The 7,866-nt window shown below is 41.1% G+C and overlaps 1 long non-coding RNA gene across 2 annotated transcripts in view; it reads right to left on the minus strand.

The window, feature by feature from the left end:
- The window catches only part of LOC118891796, a 142,683-nt gene extending 136,374 nt beyond the window's left edge, over positions 1-6,309 (minus strand). For both annotated transcript variants that reach the window (XR_005019171.1, XR_005019172.1), the window contains exon 1: positions 6,152-6,309. This is a non-coding gene — a long non-coding RNA (uncharacterized LOC118891796). The remainder of the gene's footprint in view (positions 1-6,151) is intronic.
- Positions 6,310-7,866: the final 1,557 nt, after the last annotated feature.

Genomic DNA, 7,866 nt, shown 5'->3' on the forward strand with positions numbered 1-7,866 from the left:
CCAATCTAATATGCTAGGGGAAATTTCCTACTAGAAGCTGCTGAACACATAAGCTAATTGATCTAAAATCAATCAATTAGATTGAGAAAAAAATGTGTTATCTGGTTTATTGTTAAAACACAACTACCTTGAGAATATTTATAGCATTGACAAAGCTACTATTAGTAGCTTCACAGGCCCTAAAAAGAGTAACTACTATTACAAGTTTCCAAGTACGTATTTACAGAAGGAAGCAAACAATTGATTAAATCAACTTTTTTGGTCTAGAAGCAACAGATTTGGGGCAAAATTGGTTTTACAATAGGACACATAACTCCACTTCTAGTTATACTGCTACTTTTTCATACGAGAGGCATGGCACTGTCTGTGTGAATATTATGACTCAAGCTTACTCATCTTAACTAAGCATGAATTAAATTTGTTAGAGTAAAAACCTGAAAGAGAACGAACATGCGTGTAATTCTAAGTTGCCATTTTTAGAATGGGGTTTTGCTCCAAAGGGATTTTAAAAACATGTTTCCACATTATTCTATTTGCACTACTTTCACTTTAGTGCTCTGGTAAGTTGGCTGCTAAATAGAAACAAGAAACAAACTCATTTTCAAAAAGAAAGTCATTTGTGATTTGACCATAGCATAAGCTACATAAAAAAGGAAGAAGTAATTTGTTAAAGACCTGACTGCCAAAAGATTTTGAAATTTAGATACACGTACATGTAAAGAGACACTTATGTTTGTGCCCCTCCCTATTTTCCTGGTCCAGTTACCATGAAAAGATCAGAAAATTAACTGTAGGGTAAGGAGCCTATGGAAAGTCTCATTATATCCAAACTGTCATTCTTTCCAGGAAAGTCTGGAAAATATAGAAGGGAATCACAGGCACTGCAGGACACACGGTCTTCTCACTCTATAAGTAGCTTCCAGGCTGATATGACTTCAATGTTCTTCCCCACAAAAAAAGATATTCTAAGAGAAAAATACCTTTCCTGCATGCACAATCTCAAAATCATACATGCCTGTGGATCGTCTTTAATCACAGGCTAGAGCAGCGGTCAGTGAGCCAGTACCCAAAGATGACAGACAATGTGGACTGAAGAAAAGAGTGTTTGAATGGAAGTAGAAAGAACTGAATTTTATTCCCAGCTCTGTGATTTACCTACATGGTCTTGGGCAAGTTAGTTAACCACTCTGGGCCTCTGTCTTTTGTTTGTTTTATTGTTTCATATGGAAAACAAGAGGTACTCAAAAAACTTTTTTAAATTATGGCTAGAAAAATATCAGAGAACACGTAGAACTATCCCCAACTTCACAGATGAGGACAGTAAAGCAGAGAAGTATACCCAGTCACAGGCGATTAGATTAAAAGGGTTCTAACAGCTGTTGCAGCTCCAACATTTTAAAATTTGTTTAAAATGACAAGTCACTTATGTCAAATTTTTAAACCACGTAAAAAAAAGTACATAAAAGGCAAAAGGGTTGATAATTATCAAATTTAGGAAGATGATCATCTCTTCAAGAAGCCATAAGGGAATATAATCAGGAAGAGCTTCAATTGTTCTGGTAACATTTTATTTCTCAAATTGAGTTTGGAGTACATGGGTGTTTGTTTCTCTTTATATACCATGTTTTGTCTGGAATATTTCCTAATCATTTCTTAAGTAACCACCAAAACATCTTTAACCAAAGTCTGAGTGAAATAAATGAAAACATTTCTCTGGAATTTTAAAGGTCCGTGGAAACAGTGTGTGGTTTCAAACATTCTCCTGTCGAGCTTAAGAGGTAAATATCACTATGTCCCCTAATATAAGGAAAAAAGGGTAAAACAGGCTGTAAGTATATATATATAACTATTTGCTAATCTAATCTCCGGCTTAGTAAAACATTAAAAATACACAAATCGCACAAAACACAAAATGAACTATATTTTTAATAGCATGATTAACCCATTTAAGAATACTGAGAGAAATACCCAATAATTTGTACTCTAAACATATGCCTAAGAGAAATATATTTGAGTCTCACCTGAGAGCCAAGTGTTTAATCATCACAGTTCTTTGTTTATTTGTTTTCAATGAGACAAACAGGAACTGCAGTGGTTTACCAAAAGTAAGCAAAGGCCTTTCTAAACCTCTACATGGAACCTACCTGTAAAAACTAAGTGTCTCTGAAATCTCTGAAATTTTCCAACAAGAAAGTATAGGTCATTCAGCGAAATATATTTACTGTATTCTACCATAATAGCTACTTAACTGTTATCATTATGATGCAGATATATAATGGAAACAGATGTTCCTTTTTCCTTTCACCAAAGCACAGGAAAAGCATAAACTTGCTGATACTGCATGGACTACTACCATAGCACAATAGAGGAAAAAAGACATTAGCACACGACAATATTAGTTTTTACTACACAACTAATTGCATAAAAAGTAGAACTTGAGATCATTAAATCAATATAATTTTCAGCACTACAGAAGGGAAACAAATAGATTTATATAGCCAGCCTATTTCACATCTGCGGTTGGGAAAATACTTCTGAGAGACTAAGTATATGCAAAATGTTACCACTGCTTTCAGAGCACAAGGAAAAGAGTGTTGTTCTGTTTTCTTTCCTCCTGTATCATGCATTAGAATGCTGCCTCTACAGAGAACAGTTTTTAAACAGTATAAGATGGAAGAACCTTTCTGAAAAACAATTTGGCAGTTCATATCAAGACTCTTAAAAAACAGTCTATAGCCTCAATCCAAGTAATTTCTTTTCTAATAATATATTAAGGAAATTAACCAGAGGGATGATAAAAGATTTATTTTAAATGCTATTCTCCATAACTTTATTTATAATAATGGAAAATTAGAAACCTAACTCTCTAACAGTAGAACAATGATTAATTAAATCGTATATGTTAAAACAGTATACAGAGATATAAATGACTTTAATGATAATTTTAATTATATAGGAAAATTTTCATTGTATAATGCCAACTGAAGAAAAGCAGGACACAGTTTATATCTATGGGGTGTGTGTATGTGTGTGTGTGTGTATATACACACACACACATATATATAAAATGTTTGGAGGAAAAAGTCGTAGAAAAACACACAAAATATCATATCTAACTTTTGCAAATTCTCTATTATGAGCAGATACTTTCTTAATCAGAAAAAGATACTTTTTCTTTAAACAGTTAAACAATTCTATTTCCATGCTCTAATACTCTCTGTCCTTGTCCAAAGTGTCTAAAAATTCTTTGGGTCAAATACTCTTATAAATATTTAATGGACTTAAAAGTTATGTTGACATGCTATTTGATCCTAAAATCTGGCATAGAAAGAAAAATATCTGTCACTCACATAGACATCACATTTTTTTTCCTGAGTTAAACATTCTTTTCCTTACAAGTTAGAGAAAACTTTTACGGGACAAACATTACAAATGCTTACTTAAGAGCTATTAATATGAGTTTTAAGTCACAAAGTCAGGCAATTTTTCAATTAAAAATATTTCTAAAGCATATTAAGTAGCCTATTAATTGCTCTCCCAATATGTGAATAAAAAGTTTGCCATAGCTTTTGTAGGATTCCTAGTTTCATGATTCTATTTTTAGGTGAAGGAGCTGATTTGTCTTAGGCTATTACTGTCTATTACTTCTAGAAGTCTTGCGGAAAGGTGGGAAGCAGCAAATTCTGGCAATCTGCCTAAAGAGAAATCAATGAAACAAATTAATCCTTCACAGGCTGCAATGACACAGTAATCCATCATTCAGAGCTGCTTTTATATACCAAATCAGAGAGCAGAGGAAAGAGCCCTGGGGGACATCACAGACAACAACTTACACCAACACTGGGAAAATACTGAGGAATCAGTTTATTTAAAGAGGATAGATTTCAGTTGATTGCCTATTTCATCAAATAAAGATTGTTTTCTTTCACAGTGTGGTGAACCCAAAGCCTGATGACTGTATCTTCAGAATTCAGTACCATGTATGCTGGCTGACGTCAATAAGGGATGGGATGAATGTTTTAAAATAATTAGCATCATTAATCAGTATGAACAAATATCTGGCTAGAGTAATATTACTTTTTCCATTAAATTTCTAGGTGTTAAACACATCCTCTGTTTTCAGTAGGGACTAACTGTAAATTCACCTACTAACCTACAACTTAACTGCCAATTCCTGGTAAACCACATTTGAGGTATAAGATATGTATAACTTCCTAAGTACTGTGTTAAGTTCAAAGACATGAAAACTTTAATTCCATCTCTCATGGTATAAATTCCAACAAGCCAACCAGATTATAAATAAATAACTTGTTTCATCATGATAAATAGCTCTCTGGCTCATAATAGACAATGAAAGATAAATTTAAATGTGGGGGTTTTTTTAAATAAACTTATAATCAATGTACAGTAATACATTTACACTGACTATATTTGTTTATTTATATACAAAAACATATTCATCTAAATTTATTTGTTCTTATGTAGAAATGTACACACCTGAGTATATCTTCCTCGAGTAATGTATTCTGAGTGAAAGTATATTCCCTAGATGAAAACTAATGACAAGAACTATAAAGTCACAGTGTATTACTATTGTTAAATGCATGCATCTGTTTCATGGTTAAATGTGAGAAGTTAGTGAAAGAAAAGAATTTTCAAGAAATAAGTAAACAGAAACAAACCTGTCACAATGGTCCCTAAAATATTAAAAGCCCAAAATATTTAATCACAGATCCAAAACAGAAAAAAAAAAAAAAAAAAAGGTTAAATAAATGCTAACTAGTCAATTTTTGAGTGGCATCTTCGATTCTGAGGTCCATGGCCATATGATTGCAATTCCTAGACCTGCTGATGCATTTTTAATTCAATGCATGGATCTAGTATTTATTGATTTAATAAGGTTAGGGGTATTACATTGTTGCTGCTACTGATGAACTGTCAGCAATTTAATCTAGTGAAATCTAACAGAGGAATATATATTTTAGAGAAGGGGGTGGGTGGGGGGAAGAGAGGGGGAGAGAAAGTGTGAGAGTGAGAGAGGAGGGAGGGAGAGAGAGAGAGAGAGAGAGACAGAGAGACAGAGAGAGAGACAGAGAGAGAGAGAGACAATAGCCAGGTAAATGTAATCCCTTCAATACCCTTGACAGTGGCAAGACCAAAGCCCCTTTTCCCTCAGACTGCTTTGGGCTCCAGACACTTATTAAAGATGTTGGCCACCAACTAGTTGAGGTCACAATGAAGAGACTGCAACAAAGTCTTGCAGGAAAACCTTCAGCATTAGGGAAAGCAATAACTTATCTCCAATATCCACCCTCCGGCCTCTCCTCAAAGGTCCTGAGGTGCATGCATGCACACACGTGCACACACCCCCAAAAAGCTGAGCCCTTACCTTCTCACCTCAGGGTTTAAAGTGGCCCTTCAGCATTGTCCTCTCTCTGGACCCTAACAGTGTCCAGAGCATCATTAGCACGCAAGCGGACAGAAAAGAAAGGAGACAATTCACTTTCTCAAAAGCAGTTCTGCCAAAATACAACCAAAGGAGAGAGGCTTTACAGGGTATGTCAAGAGATGGAGGTGTTACAGGATCCAGAATCAGAGAAGGGGAGAAGAATCCACCAAAGTTGCTGAAGCAAACACTTAGGGAATATTAGAAAGCTTTTTGCGCTGCTGTGCTACCCTGCTTGTGGGTTTATTTCCCCCACCTGGACACCTGGGAAGCATGTTGTGCTCCAGCTTTTCCCTGACTTTGAAGAAATGGATAATCTAAGGAGCAGTGCTGCTGCTGGGGTCAGTAAAACTATGCTAATTGGTGAACCTAATTGCTTCAAGGAGTCCTGCCTCTAAACAGGGAGAGCACAGTTGATGGAGTCAGTCTGTTCCTAATAAAATGAAGAAGCACTGAATTAAATTCCCAAGGAAGGCACTATAAAAGTTTCCACAGTGTAACCAAATGACTTCACCTATGCTATTACCCCTAAGATGACATCTTTGAAAGAAAGCAGACCCCAGTCAGGCTACATATTCATAAATTGGCTGAGTTTAGGCCAGTGAATCTGGATTGATTTAAAAAGGCTTTTTTATCCTTCCAATCAAATGAAGTCACTGTTAATTAGGTGCTTTCTGTTAACAATGTCACTCTTCTCCACGTTACCTGCTCACACTCGCAGCGCCTCTAGTGCAACATCTGGAGCACCAGTTCCCCTGCAATCAGTCCTCACAAGTTTGGCTCGAGGGTGGTGGTATTTCCGTTTCTCAATCCCTGTCTGAAGGAAGATACTATTCAGTGTACCAGTGGCGAGATACACAGCAACTCTGTAAATTGAGAGATTATAAAACAATCTCTGGGAAAACTCTCCAGATACAGTCTTCCAAAAAAATTTTTTTCTTATTGACTACACAGCCGTTTTAAACTGTGCTGTTCCCGCCTTGTGGACGGAGGTTTTCAAAGCTGCCGAAGGCCACGAAGTTAACTCCCACTGACTTTCCAACTTCTTAAAACCAAGCTCCTCGAACTAGAAGTTAGGGTGTGAGGTTTCCCAGCCTTGCCCCAGGCCTTGCTCCCTACCCCTCTCAACCCAACACCTGAAGAGGACCAGCGGGCCCGAGGCGCGGCGACCTGTCGGGCAGCCCCGGAGGCACCAGGCTCAGAGCGCTCCGGCCAAAGAAAGGAGAGAAGCGTAGTAAGTTAGCCTCGCAAAAGCCGTCTCGCTCGACGGTGGGTCTCCGAACCTTACAAAGTTGGGCGGAGGCCGGCTCACTCCCTCCGGGTCCACTCCGAAGAGGTCTGCAGCGCCCACCCGAGGGGGGAACACACAGCCAGCGCCGACCGAGGGCTCGGCCCCGGGGTTCGGGGAGCGTGCGCCACCCCCCGGTCGGGCCTGGCTTCCTTCTTGAATCTCTTCCTCTGCGCGGGCCCGGGGCTCTGTCACTCCGGCCGGCTCGCGGGGTGGGGGCCTTCAGCGTCGGCGCAAGCGCTGCCCCGGAGGACGGCCAGACGCGCCCACCCGCAGTCCAGGTTCCTCGGCCGCACGCGGCACTCCGCTCGCGTCGAGCGCCTGGCCGCCAACGCCGCGAACGAGGCTTCGTGCCCGGATGTGGGCCTCGCTTCCGGGAGCGGCTTCCCCGCCCCACCCCCACCCCCCACCCCAGGCTGAGCTTCGGGCCCGAGCTCCCAGGCCTCAAGGGAAGGAGTGGGAGGGGCTCCGGGGGGTCCCTACAGGGAAAACGGGAGGCCAGAGCGCAGAATTCGTACGCAAGGGAGCGCCCTCATGGGCTGAGGGATGTGAGGAGACGGGGGAGTAAGGGCCCTTAACAGCCGTGGGGACGGCGCGGGCTTCGGGCAGGTGTCTCCGGGCCGCTTTCCTGTTCCGCAGCGCCGAGGGCCACGCTGATCCGAGGGCATCGGCGGACGACGAGTGGCCGCCACAGTCACATCAGGACTCTGGCGTCCCGAAGGCCACAGGCCTTCGGGAAAGCCTCGGAGACCCGCCGCCAGGTCACGCAGTTCATCCCGGGCAGGGAGCTCCTGAGCGGGAGTAGCCGACCAGGACATGGACCTAGACCTGGGACCCTGTCCCTGACTCAGGCGCTCGAGGACCAGACCGCGGCCTTGGAGTCCTCCCCGGCCAGGGCTGCGGACGGGGCGGGAGGCTCGACGGTTAAGAGACCGTGAGTCTCTAATTTCTAGACATCACAGAGGGCAGAACCACAGTAGGTGAGATTAGACAGTGATGGTGGAAGGACAGAACCACCCCGAGACAGGCACACTCTGTTGGGATACTTAATTGCTCTTTTTCAAATCTTGAACCCCAAAGCTTCGCCCTGTGACAACGCACGCCTTCTCCACAAGGAGGTTTGGGGAAATTA

This window comes from Balaenoptera musculus, chromosome 3, assembly GCF_009873245.2.
Source record: "Balaenoptera musculus isolate JJ_BM4_2016_0621 chromosome 3, mBalMus1.pri.v3, whole genome shotgun sequence".
NCBI lineage: Eukaryota > Metazoa > Chordata > Mammalia > Artiodactyla > Balaenopteridae > Balaenoptera > Balaenoptera musculus.